Source organism: Amphiprion ocellaris, chromosome 5, assembly GCF_022539595.1.
Source record: "Amphiprion ocellaris isolate individual 3 ecotype Okinawa chromosome 5, ASM2253959v1, whole genome shotgun sequence".
Taxonomy (NCBI): domain Eukaryota; kingdom Metazoa; phylum Chordata; class Actinopteri; family Pomacentridae; genus Amphiprion; species Amphiprion ocellaris.
In genome coordinates, this window is record NC_072770.1 from 12,843,923 (window position 1) to 12,866,850 (window position 22,928).

General features: G+C 37.7%; 2 long non-coding RNA genes across 2 annotated transcripts; one reads left to right on the forward strand and one right to left on the reverse strand.

Annotated features, from left to right (window-relative positions):
• The first annotated feature begins 1,735 nt into the window (after positions 1–1,735).
• On the forward strand, positions 1,736–4,155 carry LOC129348909 (uncharacterized). Its single transcript, XR_008601657.1, has 2 exons — positions 1,736–1,874; positions 3,660–4,155. It is a non-coding gene; the product is annotated as an uncharacterized LOC129348909 (long non-coding RNA).
• A 7,157-nt stretch (positions 4,156–11,312) lies between these two features.
• On the reverse strand, positions 11,313–15,640 carry LOC129348913 (uncharacterized). Its single transcript, XR_008601666.1, has 3 exons — positions 15,546–15,640; positions 11,881–13,695; positions 11,313–11,817 (listed from the first exon to the last, which is right to left on the reverse strand). It is a non-coding gene; the product is annotated as an uncharacterized LOC129348913 (long non-coding RNA).
• Positions 15,641–22,928: the final 7,288 nt, after the last annotated feature.

Consider the following 22,928-nt stretch of genomic DNA (forward strand, 5'->3'; position numbering starts at 1 on the left):
GGTTATTTGATTTTCGTTTTAAAATACAAAAATTTAAATTGAAATACAAGGCGTTTTTCCTTTTCATGATGAAAAGGGGATATACGATTTTTTCTAAAAATGCTTTGATTTTCGTTTTATATTTAGAATAACAAGAAAGTAAAATCAGTAAGAGACAGAAACGAAAAAAGGTCCGTTTTTTCATTTTCTGAGACCGGAAGTGGTCATCAGCAAGTGTGGAGCCAAACAGAGTACGGTGCATAGACTGTACATAGATTTTTTTTTTCGTGAGTTTTCATGGTCAAAATGAGAGATCAGGTGGCCAATCTTAAAATAAATCAATATTGATTTCTTTATAGAGCGTTAAAGTTTTGCGAAGCCAGGGGGCGGGACTACTTGATTGACAGTCCGGTCTGGAATGATTGACAGGTCCTATGGAGGAAGCAGCAGAGACTCTGCTCTCCTCGTTTGGATCAATTCTGATATAATAACTGTTGGTTTATTTATCGGTGGAGCAGCAGAACATTTTCCACAGACATTTTTCCTGCCCGTTGGCTTGTTTTAACCAGTTTTCTACCTTCAGCTGATTCTACCAGCAGACACTGAAAGGACTCTGATAGTTCGGTAAGTAAATGTTTACTTTCGTATCGGTGCCGCTTTTAATGCACTTTATATGCAGCTTTAGTGTCAGATGTAATGTGTGCCATGCACTCCAGATGTTGGTGGAGTTTGTTTCAGTGTGTGTTGACCAGAGAAGAAAGTTAGCATAGTAAATATTAGCTTTAATGTTAGCGATGCTAACCGAGCTAGCTGGTCAGTCGTAGCCTGATTAAAGCTAACGTAGCATCAAGCTAATATGTTGAGTTTCATGTAAACAGCTGAAGTGTGTTGTGTTCCTGTAATGTGGTTCATTAAGTTCATAAAACTGTGGCTGGTTGACATTAATGTAACGTTCAGGAAACTTAAATGTGATTAAAACAGTAACGTTAATGTTCTAATTGTCAGTAATCAGCTTTAATTTGACACTAAAACAGACTCTGATAGTTTTAAATGACATCAGTTTCATTAATTTGTTGAAAATTGTCTCATTTGTTGTGATGTTGCTGCTGATTCATTAAAAGCAGATGATCCATGTTGAAGATACGTTTAGTTCTAGTATCAGAAGTACAAGAAGGAAAATGGAAGTTTAGTTCTGCTACATCAAAAATTTCAGGATTAAAATAACTAAATGAGTCTTTATGCCTCAAACTTTATTTTTACAATGAAGAAATAATGAAATAATCACAGATAATAAAAATATGAATAGCAGAGAAAACCTGAGAGAATAATTTCCTGAAAAGTCTGTGAAGGAAAAGCAGCTTTTTTATCCTGAAAGATCAGAATCAGCTCCAACATCTGCATCTGACAGCATCAAGTCAACCAGAAAGAAAAGAAAAAAGAAAATGACTTCTTTCTGATCACATCTGTTCCGCTGCTCACAGTCTGCTGCTGCTCACATTCTTCACATTTATAGTCCACTTTTAAAAGTTCAGCAGACAGGTGCTCTGCTTTGGAGTGTGACGATGTCGTCAGTGATGTGGAGAGTGAAGTTTCTGTTTCAGCCACAGCGTGCTTTAGGACTTGATGTTTGAAATACTGACCGACAGCTCAGATTTAACTGTCTGTAGTTCCGTTTTGATGGGTGTTAAACTTTCACTCAAAGCCGCCAGGAGCTGGGTCTTTAAAATAACCGCCGTCTCGTTACAGAGTGAAAGTAGCAGTTCCTCCTTAAGGTCAGAGATTGCAGCATCTGAGGGCCTCTTCAAAAGAAGACGTAGTTGTTGAAGGCGTTCTGGAGCAGGACCAGAAAGACCACGACCAAGCAGCCTTGAGATCTTAGGCAGCATCTCCCTCAGGTGGGTGTCAACGGTGTTCACGGTCAGGTCTGTGGTAATCCCGTCAAAAAACAAAACAGAAAAACATCTAGATTATAAATCAACATGTAACCAAAGCACTCTGTGTATAATGCCATAGTATAGGATGTAGTTCAGAAAATGTCAAAGTATAGTATACTTTTCAAGAATAACACAGTATGGCCTGTAGTTCATAGTATAGCATGTCGGCAAAAAAACCCAACTGATTTTTATGTGGTTCAAAAAGTGCAAAATGATAGGATGTTGCCTAAAATTGTCATGTATGATATGTGGTTCAAAAAATGTCATAGTGCAGTATATTGTCAAAATAGTATGTTTTTCAAGAAAACATCAGAGTATATGTCATCTAAAAAATACCATAGAATAATATTTCATTGCACAAGCAAAAGTATAGTAATTCCTAAAACTGTTCAAATTCTTAATATGTTGCTAAAAAAACAAAAAAAAACAAAAACAAAAAAAAGTCATAGTAATATGTCAATTTAAAAAGTCTATAGTATAGAGTGTCGCCCAACAAATGTCATAGTATAGCATGTCATCCAAAAAACATCATGGTATAGCATGTCACTCTAAAAACATAGTATATCCTTTGGTCCAAAAAATGTCATAGCATAGTATGTCATCCAAAAAACATTATGGTATAGCATGTTACTCTAAAAACATTATAGTATAGCATGTCGCTCAAAAAACGTCAGTGTATAGCATGTCGCTCAAAAAATGTCATTGTATAGCATGTCGCTCTAAAAATGTCATTGTATAGCATGTCGCTCTAAAAATGTCATTGTATAGCCTTTGGTCCAAAAAACGTCATAGTATAGCATGTCGTCCAAAAAACGTCAGAGTATAGCCTTCGGTCTAAAAACGTCATAGTGTAGCATGTCGCTCTAAAAACGTTATCGCATAGCATGTCGCTCTTGAAACGTCACAGTATAGCATGTCGCTCTAAAAACGTCATAGCATAGCCTGTCGCTCTAACAACGTCATACTATAGCATGTCGCTCTAAAAACGTCATAGCATAGCCTGTCGCTCTAACAACGTCATACTATAGCATGTTGCTCTAAAAACGTCATAGTATAGCATGTCGCTCAAAAAACGTCATAGTTTAGCATGTCGTCCAAAGAACGTCATAGTATAACATGTCGCTCTTAAAACATCATAGTATAGCATGTTGCTCAAAAAACGTCATAGTATAGCATGTCGCTCTAAAAACGTCGTATTATAGCGTGTCGCTCTGAAAACGTCAGAGTATAGCTTTTGGTCCAAAAACGTCACAGTTTAGCATGTCGTCCAAAAAACGTCATAGTATAGCATGTCGTCCAAAAAATGTTATTGTATGGCATGTCGTCCAAAAAACATCATAGTATAGCATGTCGCTCTAAAAACGTCACAGTATTGCCTTTGGTCCACAAAACATTATTTTGTCCCGGCTGTCTGAAATAGGTGAGGAGCAACACCAAAACAGTCCAAACGCTGGTTTCCAGAGGGTTAGACAAGTATTTATTTGAAAGAGTAAGTTTACAACAACACAACATGTGAGAGGGTTAAAAGCAAATGTGTTTTAGTAAAATAAAAATAAATAAACATAACTAAAAGTGAACTTCATGTTGACATTGATGGGCATTCCAACCAGGAACAAAGTAAAAGATAATCAATACGAAAACAAACCTCTTCCTGTTCACCTCTTCAAGCCCAAAAACACGCCGCAGTAGCACTCTAAACTAAAACTACCAATGGGTTTCCTGTTTTCCTTTCTGAATAATTCAAAGGTCCCTCTCTATCTCCCCACACATCCACCAACCACTGGAACACATCTCCAAAGTTCTGCCGGGCCAGCTCAGCTTCCCCTCAGAAGAAGTTCCGCCAGATGAAGGAGCCTTTTGAGAGGCAGCTGGCATCGTGATTGGACTGTACTTTGGTCTGTTCCAATCCAGCTTCAGCTCCAGAGACGGCAGGCGGGACGAGTCAACGGAGGCCGGGTGGACGAAGGCATGCAGCTGAGTACAATCCAGAAAACAACAGAGGAGGAGTGCAGCGACCCAGGGCCAGAACAACCAGAGTAGCATCGTATGTTTCTTAGAAAACATCATAGTATAGCCTTTGGTATGAAAAAACGCCATCATATACATCGTATATTGTACAAATAACAAGTCAAAGGAAAGAGACATACATTGGAGAATTGTAGTAATTGTGGGCTGACTGATTTACTGATTATCAGTATTTTATTTTTTACTGATTTACGGTAATAAATACATTTAAAAATGGCGCTACTTTGGCTCTGAACCTTTATCTACCTGTGGTCGCTCTGTCTTCTGGAGTGATTTGATTGGTTATACGTCACGAATAAAACTCCTTTAACTTAACATCTCTAAGCAAAACTAAAACGTATCAACAAAGTTTTCTGTTAAAGTTTGTGTTCTTCTCAGTTTAACTCCAAGATTTTAAATACTTTCATTTACTGCAAATGAGTATCTACTCCAAATGTCTCACTAATAATCATTATCAGCCTCAAAAACCCACAGAACACACCTCTATATTCAACCACACTTAGTACAGTCCGGTTCCCCCTTCTATAAATCTGCTTGGAATCTTCCACTTCCTGTTTGTCAAAGTGGCCTTCTACCTGGACAGGTTTTGTTGGAGCTCATGCAACAAACATTTTGGGTAACTGCACTTTAATATGGATGGATGACACTGAATTAGAGTCTGTTTTAATGAGACTGAGTTAAGATGTGTAGCTCTGTCATTAAATAGGAAATTATTTCTCAGAATTCACAGAGGAAAGTCTGAAATGTTTGCTAGGTTAGCGTCCCACATGTTCTTTGGCTCAGCGAAAGCTAACTCTCTCCAACTTCTGGATCTCTTGAGTTGCTTGTTAAAATATCTTGCTGTAGGTGCTGAAGCTCAGAAAGTCTGAGATGTTTGTTCAAAATAAGCTCATTCTCAAGTCTTGTCTGAACTGTCCTCTTTTGTTTGAACTTTCCCTAAACTTAGGAGTTAATGACAGAGCAGCACATCCAGACTCAGTCTCATTTATGTAGAGATTAAACTTCAGCGTCATTCATTGATGGTAAAGTGCAGTTTTTGCACATACTCCCGACCAAACCAGTCCAGGTCGAAGATGATGTGAAGAGAAAGCTCCAGAGGATGAATATGACACATTTACGTTGGAAATAAATGTCCTTTAATTAGACATTGTCATGCAAAAGTTGGATTTCCCTTTGTTGAGTGCTTTGTTGATGTTGGTTTCTAAATGTTTTTTGACACTCGGCCCCAAAGATTAAAACCTTCTACAGCTCACAAGCTGCAACAATTCACACATTATCAACTATCTTTCTGACTCAACTAAGATAAAAAGTGAAAAACTGCCTGATACCTGCATCATGAATGTAAATCTTTTTGTTTTTTATGACAGTAAACTGAATATATTTGGGCTTGACATTTTATAAACCAAAACAAGAAATGAATTACTGGAGAAAACGACAGATTAATGGACAAAGAAAATGTGTTTTCCAACATATATGGCTGAATTACTCCAACGTTACAAAATACATACAATTTTAATTCAATTTTATTTATATAACGCCAATTACAGGTCAAATTGTCTCAAGATGCTTTATTTTTATACTTTTTTGTCATATTTAAAATATGACAAAGTAAGAAATTTAAACCTCTTGACTAATCCAATTTATTATTTAGTTTTTAAGAGACTAATTGACAATTCAAACTTTCTTCACTAAAACTAATAAACATGAGGTCAAATAGAAGGAACAGTTTTAAATACTGCAGCCCCACGACGACAAGAATAAAGTGTCTCAACAAAAACTAAATCTGCTGGTGGATTCCATGAAAGTCCGAATAAAGGATAATAAAGTGTGATACTAAAGGTTTGTGGTGCTAAAAATCTCGCAAGTTGAACATCTGGATGGAGGTTGATAAAAGTTGACCTTCTTTCATTTCTCTGGAGCCGACTCCATGGATTTTATGGATGGTAGTTAAAGACCTGCTCTTCTTGTTGTCTTCCTTGTAGTCGCTGTAAAAAGTCACTCGACCCGGCCGACTTCAACACCTCTTCATGACAACTTGTTCTGCCTCCGACCTCGTGGAAACTCAAGAAACTTGGGAAAACCTGTCGAGACTCGAGGCACTCATTGAGACTCGGAGAACTCGTCGGGCGGGGGAAGGTGTGGTGGGAGGTGGGGGAGTAGAGGGGGGAGGCCGCCACCCACCTCCCCGCCTACTCTCCACCCTGACTCCACCCAGACTCCGCCTTGGCTCTGCCCATGTGGTCACTTCAGGCACTACGATGCCAAAGGGACGACGAAATTATTTCTTTTCATCTGATCTGTAGCTCAGTGAGTTAAGGATTTGCCTGTGGAGCTGCAGGTCGCTGGTTCAAGACCAGACCCTTCTTGAATTTTTCTCAAAATCCTGACAAAGACAAAGAAAGAAAATACCGGTGGTGGGTCTTGAACCGGCTACCTTCCAGTTGGTAGTCTGTCTTCTTATCCCCTGAGCTATACGCTCAGATACTAATTCTTCTTTTTTTTGCGCATTTATCATCTATTTTTTTTTGTTTTCGAGTTTTTTTTTTAATTCGGGTCTCGACTCGACCATTTTTCTCAGGAGGTTGGACTTCAGCCTTTGTGCTGGAGGGTTGAACCCTCAGTTCCAAGACTTTCCAAGCCTCCAGACCTCCCGAGTCCTCAGGACCTGAGCTTTCACACAGTCTGAGGGCTGAAATTTTCTAAGTCCCACAGTAGTTCTCTGTTAGATTGAACTTTCAGACAGTCCAAGGACTGATATCTTCTAAGTTCCTGAGTAGTTCTCTGTTAGTTTGAACCTTTCCACAGTCTGAGGACTGAAAACCTAGAAGTTCTTGAGTAGTTCTCTGTTAGTTTGAACCTTCAGACAGTCTGAGGACTGAAATCTTAGAAGTTTCTCAGTACTTCTCTGTTAGTTTGAACTTTATGGTTAACAGAAGCCTTAAAACTTGTGACCATGAGTCTTGATTTCACATTTAGACCATCCATCTGAGTTCTTCTCAGACTTTCACCTGTGGGTTTTTTAGAAATCCTGAACAAACTTTGATTCTCTTCACTGAACAGTAAAGTTTGTGGAGATCAGAAGGTAACATTAGTTTGATCAATCCCTTCAACCTCTAGTAGACTTTATCTGGAAATCAGTTTTCTGAAATGAGTTCTTAGTAAATCTGTCCACGATCAAACCAAGAACATAGAAAGAGGAAATGTTTGAAGAAACAACTTGATCTTTTCATTTCAGACTAGAAAACACTTTAAGGCCTTTATCTGTTTTTGCTCTTTTTGATCCTTTTATTGTTTCTTCTGTTTAATTTGATCTTCTAAAGTTTAATTGGTGCCCTTTCAAAGGTTTTATCTTTAGTTTGATTCTTCTTAAATGTTTAGTTTTTCCTCTTTTCTCACCTTTTATTCTGTTCTAATGTCTGATCTGATTTCGAAATGTTTTGCCTTTTTAATGTTTAATTGTTGTTTTTTCAAATGTTTTATCGGCTTGTTTGAAAAATTTCGTTTTCTTTCCCAATGTTTAATTTTCCGATTAAATCTTTGTTAAGGTTTTTCTTTTTAAATGTTTTACCGCCTTTTAATGGTTAATTTTCTTTTTTACTGCTTCATTATATTTTGGTTAATTCCTATTTAAAGTTTTATTGTCTTTAAGATTTAATTTTCTAACTAAACATTTAATTTTTTAAATGAATGTTTTGACTTTTAAAGGTTTAATAATCTAATTAAATGTTTTGTATTTTTCTAAATGTGTAATATTCTTCTTTAATTGTATTTTTTAAATGCTTAATTATCTAAAATATTTCATCTTTAATGTTTAATATTTTTGTTTAAAATTTCGTTTTAATTTCGTAATTACATGCTTTGTATCTTCTGTTTAATTATCTAATTAAATATTTTGTCTAATATAATTTAATTGTATTTAATGTTTAATTTTCTTTTTAAAAGTTTTATTATATTAAATGTTTTTTTCCTTTGATTTAATTGCTTTTTTACTGTAGTTTATTTCTTTAATCTTTTTTTCTGTCAAGATTTTAACCCCAACCTTAAAAATGAAACAAACCCTTAAATCACAATGAAAATACTTCTGTTGTCACAATCATGAGTTAGTCAATTATTCAGTTTATCAATTCAGCTTTATTTGTTTAGCACCTTTCACACAGATGACAAAACTAAACAAGCAAAGAGAAAAAACTACGCTAAAACTATGATTAAAACTCAAAAACAAACAAAAAAAAAATTTAACATCGTAATAAAATATGTTGTGTCCAGGGGAGGGAGGGAGTTTATTGAAGTCTTCTTGGGCTCACATGGTAAATCATTTAAAACATAAACTTGATATTCAGTCTAAGGAAACTGAAGAGCGACAGAAGAAGCAACAATATCTCCTGTTTTCTCCTTTAATGAGTCGACTCTTCCTGTGCTTTCAGACCAAAGAACTACAGACTCTTCACAACCTGCTCAAACTCTTGGTACAGGACCTCACCACATGGGTTAAGAAGGTTTCCATCTCATTTCTACTCTGAAGCTCACCTTCTCCTGCTCAAACTGCTGACAAATGTTTCTGCTGCTCTAAAGTCTGGTCTCCAGAACTTCCTAAAAACTCTCAAAGTCTCTTCTGCTGCAAGTTGCTTTGTAGAACTGTTCCAGAAAACCTCACTAAACCACATGGAGGGGCCTCAAGATAGTTGTCCAAATGAAACCGTACAAAAACCAAACTAGCACAACCCAAACGCTAAAGTCTCCTGCAGCCTACCAGAGAACCTCTGAGAACAGAGAATCAGGACAGGAACTCTTACCTTCTGGACAACCAACGTTGGTTCACAAACAAGAATACAGAATGTGTCTGACCAAAAACCTCTGAAGACTCACTACAGCCAAGATAAAGACACAACTCAGCTGCACCAAATCCACTAATCACTGCACACATTAGCACCATGTGCTAACTGTGGCTAAAGAACCACATTTACCAAGACAACTATCCAGTACAAAGCCCTAAAACACACCAAGAAACACATTAAAGACTATTTTACTGCTGGAAGCTGCAAGCCAACGCCTAAAGAACAAACTAAGACAACAGAGCCAAACCCGGTTCAGTGGTGAAGAGAAACAGAGGAAATGTTTGTCTGCAGCTAAATAAAGCAGGAAGACACTGAGCTGCTCAGGTGTTCCTGATAACACCAAGCAGCCACCTGGACAGCCAATAGGAACACAGCCTACTGGAAGTCCAGAGGGCTGGGTTAGTGAAGGAAATTTAGTTTAAAGTTGAAGCAGAAAGTTAACAAAGAAAGTTGAAAACCACCTTCTGATACCTGAAATCTCTGAGTTTTCACACAAAGAACGCCTGAACATGTCAAACTGGTTTCATAGTAGAACCATCATTGTAAAAACGTCATAGTATGGTGTGTTGCTCAAAAAACATTAGGACCCGGCTGTCTAGGGTCGCCGAGGAGCAACACAAAAACAGGACAAACGCTGGTTTCCAGAGGGTTAGGCAGCTATTTATTGGAAAGAGGAAGTTTACAACAACACATGTGAGCAGAAAAATCACAAAGTCTGTCTTTAGTTCAGCTGAAAATATTAGTTTTTGTCTTTTTTATTGATCAGACTTTTCAGGAAGTAGATGAAGAATAATTAAAGCCCTCATGTAGAAGTCCAACTTATTTTGGATCCTTGTGGAGAGTTTAATCTTAGAGTTTGTAAAGCTGTTGAGTTTTTAGAGTCACATAGATTGTTTTGACATTTAATAACTGAGGCCTGAAATAAAATTACATTTGTGGATTTCTGTCATTTAGTCTGGACTAAACAAATAACAGCAGCATAAATCTCAAACATCATTATGAGGAGTCTGGATTTAGGTTTCTCATTTGATAATGATCAAAACATGAAATTTAGGTTGGTTTAAAAGAATATTCCACCTTAAATCTTTGAATGTTGACCTAAAAGGTTGGTTTCAGGAAGTATTCCACCTACAAGGTCCTCACGCATCCACCTTAAAGGAACATTCCACCAAACATCCTTGGACATGCACCTAAAATGTTGGTTTAACCGAGTATTCCATCCAAAATCCTCAGAGACCTGAGGGGCTGGTTAAAAGGAATATTCCACCTAAAACCTCAAATATAGACCCGAAAGGGTGGTTTAGAAAAAATCCTTCAATGTAGACCAAAAAAGTTAGTATGGAGGAATATTCCACCTGAAATGTAGACCTGAGAATTTGGTTCGGAAGAATATACCATCCTAAACATCCTTAAATGTAGACTAAAAGACGGTTTGGAAGAAAATTCCACCTATAATCCTCCAATGTAGACCTAAAAGGTGAGTTTAATGGTATATTCCACCTAAAATTCACTACTGTAGACCTTGGAGGTTGGTCTGATGGTATATTCCACCCAACATCCTTGAACATAAACTTAAAAGGTTCGTTCAAAGGAATATTCCACCTAAAATCCTTCAATGTAGACCAAAAAATCTTGGTGTAAAGGCATATTCCACCTTAAATGTAGACCTAAAGGATGGTTTGGAGTAATATTCTACTCTAAAATCCTTCTTCCAATGTAGGCCTAAAAGGTTGATCTGATGGTATATTCTACTCAACATCCTGGAACATTTACCTAAAAGGTTGGTTTAATGGTATATTCCCAGAAGAACCCTTGAACATCGGGCTTAATGGTATATTCCACCCAAAATACTTGTACATATACCAAGAAGTCAGTGTAAAGGAAATGTAGATCTAAAAGGATTGTTTAAAGGAATATTTAAACAATTACTTTTCATTATTTAATAATCTGTTATCAGTCAGAACCCTGGCAAACTTATTTTCATCAGTTTTTTTAGTGGAAGTCACAAATAAAGGAGCTCTTGGTTTTTCCCGGCGTTACTGAGTCCAAAGCTGCTGTTTCAACACAGACACGTTCACATGCATCCACAAACCTCTCAGCACTCAAACACCCACAGACAGGAGGCCGGCTGGACCGAGGCTCGGCGGCGTCCTCAGACCCACGAGTCGGGGAGTCGGTGAACTTGTTGGTCCGGTTTGAAGGCCTCTGTGTGGTCCAGTAGAAGTCCACGTAGTCCGTGTTGGCTTTGAACCGCAGCGACTGGCCACCATCAGGTGGACCGGCTCGTCCTCGTAGGGCTCCTCCTGTAGCCTTGAGGGAACCACAGGAACATTCAGTAGCTGTTGGAGTTCTTCCTGTCAGGCTCGTGGTAGAACGGCTCTGAAGAATCTTGTACTTGTCTTATCTGGAATAATCTAACAGCCTAAACTGTCAACAGCGGTGTAAAGAAGCAAACACACAGGCATAGATTAGGACTCAAACTAGATTTATTTTAGAAAACAAATCAACTTAAGAGGCATTTGTTCACACATGTGGCTGAATAGGAGGCCGTCCAATCAGATTTGAGGTCTTCACTCTCAGGGATGAGAATGACAAATGGAAAAAAACTCTGAAAATGTCTGCCGAAGGCGGCCCCCCCGCCAAAAATAGGCGGATGTTGTCATTAACATAAACAGCGAGTGATGTTTACAGATAGCAATGCCGATTTCCGTTCTCAGCTGTATCTGATTTTGCAATGCGCGTTGCCGAAAGATGTCGGTGGCGGGCGGCCATTACAAGCCTCGGCTCGCGACGCGTCGGCCGGCCGGCCGCTTGCCTACCCCTACCCCCCTACAATTTTCTCAACGGATTTACACGATTCACAAAAACTATACTTTCAGCGGAAAAAAACTCGGAATTCCGCGGATCCGCGGAAAATTCTCATCCCTGCACTCTGTAGGTTGTTTGTTGGGTGAAACTCTTGGACCTCCATCAGCTGACGTGGATGTTTGATGGTCTTCCTCTCTAGTGCCAGATGATTCATCCATGAATTCAGCAGCTACAGACTGAAATGAAGCTCATGCTGCCGTTATTGAATTCCTGTTCCAGATCAAATGTTCAGAGCTCACCTTGAATGCAGCCCTCTGCTGTCTGATAGTTTTTCTCATTGTAGTCTTCAATAAAGTCTTTTTCCTCATGTCAAGATGTGGTGAGACTCTTTCTCAGTCTCTGCAGACGTCCCTCATTGTGCATCTCCAGAGAAGAAACAGAAAAACTGGTCACTGCTTCAGCATCACAAACGCTCTCCAGCATTGAGAGTGTTTTAGGAATTCATTCATTGTGTTGTGAACTTTGAAGGAGCAGAAACTTTACAGCTGCCAAAGATATGAGCTCCAATTCTGGATGTTTGAGGAAATAAAGTTCATCAAATGAACACTTGATTATTGCTGATAACGCTCATTAAATTACTGAAGAAATCCAACATAAAAAACTGTAAACTCTCAGGCAGCTTTTGTTAAAGTTTGTCTATAATTCTATCATCATGTTCTGGAACCAGGACTCTGCAGAAGTTCCTTCAAACAGATACTTGTGTGTTTCTATTTGAGGCCTCAGGTTTGACCGTATAGCAGAGGATTAGAAAGGAGTGATTTTAATATTTAAATCAGTCCAGTAAATCTTTGGCGTGAAAATTATTAAAATTTTGATTTAGATTTGTGTCAAATAATATTGTAGAGTCTCACTTAAATATATCCAAATGAGTTCAGTGTATTTACATTTTATAGAATATTTGATTTCTTAATCTCAATACTGTAGGGTCTGACCCTAAATATTATAATAATGATGTCAATTTAAATAATATTTTAGTGCAGAGTCATAAACTTTAATCAGCTAAACTTACATAATAAATATCACTGCACAATCTTAACCTGAACATTCATATTATTGAGGTAGATTTACATAAATCATGATATTCTAGAGTCTTAACTGGAATATTTCTAACATTAATCTTTTTGTATTGTGCTGATAAACAACAATAACCCGACTTTTGTCTGTGATTGTGAGACTAAATTCCTCCACATTCTGGAACTGGACTGCATTTCCCAAAATGGAAACATGGACAGAAATTAACACTCATATATCCATGGCAACGCAAAAGTTTCTGCTTCTTACCAAAGTTCACAACACAAGTAAAGATTTTAATGTAAAACTTCAGGGATGACTGCTGACCATAAGTATTCTGATCAATACTTCATGATCAATATCAGGACAGATGTTACAACTCCAGCTGTTCCATTAGACTGCAGTTATTCACAGAGAAATTAAAACATCACATTCCTCATTAAAACTAGATGGGACTTTTATTAAATAAAGTGTTGGTGAATAAACAGTGTAAAAAGTGCAAAGCAGCTCCATTAAATCAGGAGATGTGAGACTTCCACAGCATGGATCACCATCTGCTGTGTTGATTCATAGCTGAATGTCAGAATGAACTGAGACAGAAAAGCTGCTTTGAGCTGCAACATTACGGTCTGACAATCCAACACCATCACAGTTTTCATCTGGTTGTTTTGCTCCAACATGCTGTGAAGTTCAGTTTTTACCTGAATCAATACAGAGATTCTAGTTCCAACCAAGACTGGAATAAAAATTAGAATGTTATGAGGTTATTAATACATCTAGATCCTTTCAGATGGAAGGATTTACTTCTAAGTTCTAATTCAAGTTTCAGTTGGAGCACATTGCATTCACAAAGAAAAACAGCGAAACCTTCATAGCAACATTTAATAAACCTAAAGCTTCCCTGTTGGCTCATTGGTGGAGTTTGTTACTGAGCATCTGAACCTTAAATCCAGTGAGACGACCATCTTCAGTCGAGGCCAGTCAGAGAACTTCAAGACCTTCCATCAGCTGGACCAGATGTGGCATCATCTCCCTCTGAACATCTGGATGACAGGAGAAAAGATAGAAATCAAACACAGATCACAGAAATACAATGTATTCACTTTCATCATTTTATAAAAGTAGCATGAACTTTATTAGAACTTGACATCAGTGATGAAAGAAAATGTTTTTATCTTGTGTTGAAGCTAAATTTAAAGTCAATTTTAATGACAGTTTATCCTGAGAGGAGTGAGAATGGAGCTTGTCTTTCCTTTTTAGAATATTCCCTCAAAATATTCTCTTTATTATTGGCTTTAGAAGCATTTTTCTTTACTTATTTTTAGATACCTCGGACTGATACACTTTGCTGGTTTGCAGATAATTTCATGTACAATGACAATAAAGATCTTCTATTATAACATATTTTGCTAAAACAAGAATTGCAAACCTTCTCAACCATCTCTTAGGCTGCAAAATTCCAACTGTGACCAAGAATTATCTGATGTAGTTATTATTATAATCTTTACTGAACCAGCCCTGGAATTAATAAAAATCTGTATATGGATATGATTTTCTCTGATGGGACAACTATGGAAGCTGTAGTAAATTATTAACTATCCTTTGAAGGGAAAGATTGGGTCTTCTTCAGGTGGATAAAAAAAAAAAATGCTCTCCCTTAAAAAAACAAAAAAAAAACTACATACAATAAAGTAAATCTCTTCTGCACTGCACACATACTACACTTTTGTATAACTCTGGATGTCAGAGTAAAGGCAGACAGATCCACCAATCAGCCACAACATTCTGACCACTGATAGCTGAAGAGAACAACATCCATCATCTTGTTCTAATGCAACGTTCTGCTGGGAAACCTTGACGTTCATGTGGATATTTGACATGTACCATCACCTAAACACTGCAGGACAAACAACCCCCTAGTCTCCATGGCAACAGCAGTCCTTGATGCCAGCTGCCTCCCTCAGCAGGACAAATTAAAACTGCTCAGGAGTGGTCCGAGGAACACGACAGAGCTAAGCTGTTCACCTGGGTTCCACACTCCCCACATCCAGATCTGATTGAGCATCTGTGGGATGGTCCAGGATCAGCCTGGTCTAGGTAGGACCCACCCTGCAACCCACAGGACCCACAGAATCCACAGGACATCCCCAGAGGTTCTGATGAACCACTGGGTCAGAGGATTTTTAGCAGCATAAAGGGACCAGCACAGTATTAGTCAGGTGGTCAGAATGTTATACTGTTATATTGTCATGCTGATTATATGATCAGTAAATGTTACCATCAATTATAACGTCCACATTGATCAGGAAAAAAACAACTATCAGTTTATTCAGAAACTGTGGGGTTAAACCTAAAAACACAGACCTCAACAGCAGTTTGTTTCAAAGCAGAACACCAGCTGGTTTTCACTAAAGAAGCTTTCAAAGCAACAATTAAATGACAGTTTTGTTCTCATTAAGTTCAGAGTCAGCCAAAATAATGTACACACATCAGGAAAAGGAAAACTTTTATAAATATTTCATTTATATAAGTACTTCTACACATATAGATTCCTCTCTCTAAGTTTGATCAAATCATGACAACTCTGTGTCCTGTTGTACGATGTTTTCCCAACAGATGGCGCTACCCTCATGAATGGAGCATCAACAAGTGACGTCTACAACACAACAGAAATGTCTGGAAGCCAGTGGCCACCACTTTGAGCACCTCTTGTAATTGTAGAGGCCAAAGACAACTTTTATTAATCTCGTGACGTCTGAATAAATTTGGTATTGAAATATTGATGCAAGTTTTTCTTTTCCTGATGTGTGTAAACATTATTTTGGCTGACTCTGTATAATGGGTTTCTGACAGGTCACCAGGCAACACCTTTTTATAATAATGACAAACATACCTGCATTCTCCAGGAGTGATTTTCCTCATGTGCAGGTAAAGATGTGTGAGGAGCTTAGAGATGACAGGAGCAGGAGTCATCCTCATTAATTCAGCTTCCACCTAGAAACAGAAAGACCACAAACAAACACACTGATATACTCTCAAACGTTCAACCTCACAGCCTCAAAATATCTGTTTAGGAAGTGTTGTGTTTCTAAATTCTGCTGAAAGCATTGACAGACATTCTCTTACAGGGTTGTGTAAAAAGCAGCCTGTCCTCTGAGCTACTGAGAAATTTTCCTGAAAAAGTTTCTACGTGTAAATCAGCTCAACAAAAACTAAAGCCTCAGTCAGAGATAACAGGTATCGCAAATTATAAAGAACTTTCTTTGTTAACTCAGACTTTCTGCTTCAACCTCACATAAAAAGGGGAGTTTAACTCATCAGGTGACTGAAAATGAACGGTTTGTGCAATTCTAGATCCAAAAGTAGGATGTTTCAACTCATGTTTCACTACAAATACATGCAGTAATAAATAAATACAATGGCTGGTTGTTAGTTTATTCACTATTAATGTCATTTTATATACTGGATTGAACTTGAGCAGTGGAAGAGAGAAGGAATTTAATGAAATTATGGAGATTCAGAGAGGTAATGTTGCGCAATGTTAAGTTAAGCGTGGTTTAATTCAAACCAGCTGAATGTTAAACTTCAGTGCAGCTCAACGGGTTTCAGTTAACCTTAAAGTAAAATAGCTTTTTTAAAAGCTAAAATACACAGCAGAGAAATACAGGTTGAGAAGGTCTTTCTAATAATGAGGACAGCTGCGACAGCAACTAACACAGGTGTTCAGCGGTAAGTTAGCCACCTGTGCTAATTAGCCCGCTAGCTAACTTAGCCGCTTAGCTAGCTAACGCGTCCGGACCAACTGCTCAAACACGACAAAACACAACTCCTCACAAGTCGCTGACTTAACGTACAACAAAACAACGCTACTGGTTACAAGTATTTATCTTCTTACCATGTTTTACTCCAAAAACAAGGTCAACAGCAGCCAGAGATGCTACCAGACGTGCCGACCATAGATATACATAGACTAGATACGCTAGCGCGCTGTCTGCTATATAATCTATGGTCTGACCAATCACTGCTCTCTGGCTCCGCCCTCTGTTGTTGTCGTTTGGCTCCACACTTGCTGATGACCACTTCCGGTCTCAGAAAATGAAAAAACGGACCTTTTTTTGTTTCTGTCTCTTACTGATTTTACTTTCTTGTTATTCTAAATATAAAACGAAAATCAAAGCATTTTTTTAAAAAAAAATTGTATATCCCTTTTTGATCATGAAAAGGAAAAACGCCTTGTATTTAAATTTTAATTTTTGTATTTTAAAACGAAAATCAAATAACCACTCGTTTTTTGTTTTTCAATACCAGTTTCAGAACAGAAAGTCCAGTTACCAGATCCGTACACGGACCACCACACACACCTTTGACACATTTCCACACATTAGTTGTGGAGCCGCGAAAACCCGGTCGCGCCAAACTATTTTACATCTTTCAATCTCCAGCAAGCTATAGCGTTGGATGAAGAGTCAGCCACTCGTCTGGCCTGGATTCTGCCACCAGCGCGGATGAAGCCGATCTTATCGAAGAAATTGATCATTCCAGCGACATGTAAGTCTGTATTCATGAGAAGTTGTTTGTTTTGAGTTGGAGAAAAGTAAAGAAAGTATAATATACATGGAACGCCGCCGAAAGCATTCCGCGCAAAATACGCATCATTTTTACAAGTCATGTGCTGCGCACAGCTAACGTACCACGTAACTTTTTCTGTGTGCAGCATTTACAATGTTGGGAAGGAGGAGGAGGAGGAAGAGGAGAGAATGGAGGTCTCCTGCTGTCCTGGTACCCCAGCGAGAGGTAGAGGGACAGACCGTCCTCCAGCCAGGAGACGCTGCAGCAGCCGCTCCACCAGCGAGCGCTCCGGGCCAGAGGCGCTCCCTACAGCTGGCTGGAAAACTGAGAAGGAACCTGACAGCTTACCTTCTCTGCCACATTTCCTGCCTGCCGAAAAGGAGGCCAGGTGTCCAGCCACCTCTGTCAGAATATGTGGACAATCCTTCTCCATCAGACCTGTCCAAGTACTTGGACCAGGAGACCATCAAAATACTGTTTGATTCAACTCAGTAAAAACGAGTTTCTTTTATTTTCAAATGCACTTTCTATGGTCTGACCATGGTTTTGTACATAAAATATGTGTGTTCATAAGTATCTGGCACGCTTAGAAATTTGATTGCACTATTGTAAATAATTTGTTTTGATGTTGATGTTGTCTCTTTGCAAATTTTGCAGTTTTGTTTATTTTCGTTTTTTTTTTACAGGTTACAAAATTGACCATATCTCAAAAAGCAAATTATGTACAGACTCCAAATAAATTTCCTGTGGTTCCAAAGGATATTGTGCAAATTTTTTACATTTACAAATTTGAGGGATACAGCTATGCAGTTTCTGGATTTTGAAATATATTTGAAAAAAACAAACGATTTTCATTTTTTTAAGGTTTGTTGCACTTTTAAGCATTTTTTGTAGTAGTTAAGACATAAGTCAATACATATTATTAAAATTTGGGATATCAGGGTTATTTTGATGTAAAGCAAATAAAAATACTCCAAAAAATGGCACTACAGCATTTAAAAATTTGAAAATATGTCCTGGCGGACTTAAGGGTTAACCAAGTCAGTTCATTCTGCACTGAATCCCCAAAATATTAATCATTCTTCCCCATTTTGTTGTAAAAAGATGAATTCTACCACCAATACAGTACCTCAATCTCTCTAAAATAGTAACCTTGGACATTAGAGACAGGGCTAATTCATGTAGAAGAACAGGGCCTGTCCATTGTATGCAACCCAATACGGTGAAGTTTCATATAGGAGCTAATAAAGAGCTGAATTTAACCTCCATTTAAAGCTTATAGATGCTTCACAGTCTCTGGCATCTTGCAGCCTTTTGGCCACTGTGATAAAACCACAAAGGAACTCAAAAACGGCCTCATAACAACCCTTCATGCCCTCTGAGGTTCTTGCTTCAGTTTTACTGCTGTCACCTAGTGGTTGAACTTTGGGGTCAGTCTGGGTCTGACCAGCCTTCTGACCTCCTCATCACAATTTGACAAACAAAACATCCTGCAAAACAGGATGATGAAAGACTTAGTAACCCAACACTTTTCAACCCAAGTCAACAATTAGAGCGGATGCTGGTAAAATGCCCTTTGAGCTCCGTTGCTCTAATATAAGTCATTCATGCACTCTAAGGTGTATATCAATATTTTGCATTTATTTGACAAACACATTTTCTGTTGTCTGTCTTCTTATTCCCATATTTGTCCCTATATATATTACATGCACCATGTTGTTTGCTGCAGGTCGTCCCACGCAGTTGGACTCACGCTGCACTGTTTCTGCTTGTCACAGGTGAAGGACATAAGACTGACTAAACCTTCAAATGTACTGCAGTCATAATTTGTTATTCATTTGTCATTCCCCTCACCACTGAGTTTGGTGTGGAGGTTGAGGTCTGTAACTCCATTGGAATGTCTAATGTTGCAGCAGTCAATGGCTGACACTACAACACTAGTAATTAGTAATTAGAGGGTTCAGCTGCTACTGCTACACCCATCGCTAACAGGTTTATGAAAACAGGCATACAACCCCCGTAAAATATCAACAGATCAACCCTGTCACGATACAAGAAGTGGTTGATTCTGGAAAACCCTAGATAATGTTGATTATGTTCTATGCACGTACCATGATTTTTTAAATTTAGCGCAGTTATTGTTTAGGCTAGAGGAAGACTTTGGATATGGCAAATATATAATGGTTAGGAATAGGCAATAATACACTTTTTACTGTTAGGGACAGATTGTGACTACTGTAAGTATAAAAGCAAATGTTAAATTCAGGTTGATGATGGAAAACAAAAGCTCTAGTCTGCGTCATTAAAGTCAGATGTGCTCATTGACTGCTGACCATTCTGCACATTGCTGTATCAGCACTGGAGAATAGTGTGACTGCACCGTATTCTCATTCTGATTTAGGGGAAAAAAGACTCTGTCTTGTTTGCATTTCATTCACAGTTGTCTCAGTTGGCACTAAGCCCAGGATGCAGAGATGGTGCCCCTACAAAATAGTGTTGAGGGAAGTTTGTTTTGCTGCAACATTTACAAGAAGTTATCTTGTAGTCTATATGTGCATTTAAATCTCTGCTAGAGCTTCGTAACATGTGGAAAATGTAGCAGCACAGTGCAATTAAACTCAATCCATGATCCTTTTTAAACTAATTTGAAACTAAACCCTTAGATGCATGGGTGATTGGATCCTACACTCTTCCATAAGTGGGTCAAAAATGACCTGTATAAGAATCAATGTGCTTTTAATCCATTTTTGTCGTTTTGATTAAGAATAATAATTTGTGTTATTGTTTGTATTATACTTTCATCCACAGAAGAATGATTTCATGTTTTAAGTATGTTCATTTTTCACTTTATAACACATTTTGAACATTTTGATGGTTGAAAAAGAAGAATATTACACAGAGCAGCAGTAGAAGAATGTCGACATCCATTTTGTTGACATTTTTCCGCTCTTTTCCTCCAGCTGTTGCTGCTCTCCATCCTTCCAAGTTTGTGCACCTCATCACCTCTTGTATGATATTATCAATAATAAAGAGCTTGAGGTAGTAATACAAATATTACAGTTTCTATAAAACTATAAAAGGTAACTTAAAAATTTAAATGGATTTATATCAAAAGCATGATTTTTGAGGAATACCTGGAATATGAAATGATAAAAACTTTCCATTACAAAGATATTGATAGAAAAACGACATCATTGTATCTTCCAGATACAGGCTTCTTTATACTACAATCACTTTAAACTCATTCACTGCACTCAAATGATCAGCATTTCACTAACTGTGTGAGTTCTAGCACCAAGTGATTGCACCTGTGTTGAATTATGTGAGTCACCTTAAAGGGGGTGAATATTTGTGCAATTACTTATTTTATATTTCATATTTAAATTAATTTTAATTACTTTGTAGAAGTCTGTTTTCACTTTGACAAGAAAACTGTTTATTGTAAATTCTCTCGTCAAGAAAAGACTAATTATAGTGACAATGACTCAGCAATCACAAAACAAACACCAAATGTTCATGACTTTATCTGGCATCAGTTTTCTGTTTGGCCCTCCTTCTAGTCTAAGGCTCGGGTTGTGAAGAGAACAACTGGGTCAGATTTCCATGTCAAAGCTAATTGGAAAATTGTGGCGTGTGGCGTGAAGGGAGCTGTGGTGCCTTGTGAGGTCCTCACCTTGCAGGCTGCTGCACAACTATGAAAACCACAAGGCAAAAACCAAAAACACAACGAGGAAGAATTTGTCACAGACTTTGGTTTCAATCTTTAAAATCTGTTTCAACTGATGCCAGTTTGCACCACTTAAACTGAACACAGAAATGCTGAGTCCTTGGATGGAATGAATAATAAAGTGGTTGCGTATCCTCTGACAGAACAAGAACCACATGGTGACTCTGTGAAAATGCTGAACAAACAAAGAGTCGTGAAATTTAACCAGCAGTGCATTTCAACGTTAATCAACATAACAGAGACAGTTTGCCGAGACGACCTCCTCTGTTAGACTTTGCTTTGAAAAATGCATGTTAAAACAAAACACTGACCAGAACAAATGAGGGAGAAATACACAAGACTGAAGGAGGTCTATCAAATTCACCTTCTGAGCATCATTTCATTCCCTCAGGAGCTGTGAGAGTTGGAAAGAGCAGCTGGTTGTTTTAATTTAAAACAAACATATTCGATATTTTTTTTGGTTGTTGTTTAAAGTGAATTGGATTCAGAAGTGGTTTCATTAGGGTAAAGGCAAAATGAGATTTGCTGACACCTACGTCAAATAACCAAAGTAATAAACTTATTTCCTGTTAATTATCAATTATAAACAATCCATTAAAAAGATTTTAAAAATTCTTGTATTTGTCTCAGGTATCGTCTCCACTGTTAATAAATTTAGCCTGTGTTACCCTGTATTGCTGTGTGAGGAGTTGGGATATGAAGAACAACCAGCAATATGTTTACATTTGCTACAGTAATCTGATTATTGTGAATACTGCCACTATCCATCTCCATCAAACTTAATTCAAAGTTAATAGGAGGAAATGCGGCTGGGAAATTAGGTTTCTCCAGTCAGCTGTAGCCATATAAAGTTGATTTGTCAAACATATGAGCAGACAGTTGTTTATTCAGAGACATAACTTTTGTTTAGGGTCACGTTTCTCTACACCTTATAATTTAACATCCCATATTCAGCTTGCTTTAGTCTATTTTGGTGTCCACCTTCAAATGAAAGGAGAGGTTAAAGTGTAGAAACTACACTATTGTTCAAAAGTTTGGGGTCACTCAGGCAATTCCATGTTTTCCATGAAAACTCACATGTCTATTCATGTGCTAACATAATGTCACAAGGGTTTTCTAATCATCAATTAGCCTTTCAACACCATTAACTAACACAATGTAGCATTAGAACACAGGAGTGATGGTTGCTGGAAATGTTCCTCTGTACCCCTATGGAGATATTCCATTAAAAATCTGCTGTTTCCAGCTAGAATAGTCATTTACCACATTAACAATGTCTAGATTGTATTTCTGATTAATTTAATGTTACCTTCATTGAAAAAGACTGCTTTTCTTTCAAAAATAAGGACATTTCTAAGTAACCCCAAAGTTTTGAATGGTAGTGTATGTACAGCATAAAACTGTAATTTAATGTCTTCTTAGAATGATTTTTTCTGAAATCAATAGGTGAAATGAGATGCTGTACTCTATGTGGACAATGACAACCCTCAGCCAGGGTAGCTAACTGTTTTCTTTGCTATGATTAGATTTGGTTGCTGCGTTATTTGTGTTGTAAAATAAAATATATTTCTGACATGTTTGTGCATCAAATCTGGTCGCTCGATTAAAGAAAACAGGCCGGAAAAAAAATCATTAATTACCTCTGAAGTGTAGTATCTAATGTTAGATCTTTATATTTTGTTGCCAAAAATATATTTATGCATTGCAAATATGTTACTACAGTGTTTTAGTTTCATTATTTTATCCATCCTGTTGCTAACTTTGCTGCTATTTGGTGCATGATTTATCAGAGTCCTTTCTCTGAAAACATCTGCCTGCTAAAGAATGAGTCAGAAGCGAGTTCGGGACAAGCTGATAGTTGAAACATTATTCATACGTACTTCTCTAAAGTCCCTAATCCAGGACTGTATATCAGATAGTGATAGTTTGTCACCTGGAAAATTGACTGGGGGATGCCATATTAAACTCCCAACTATTGTC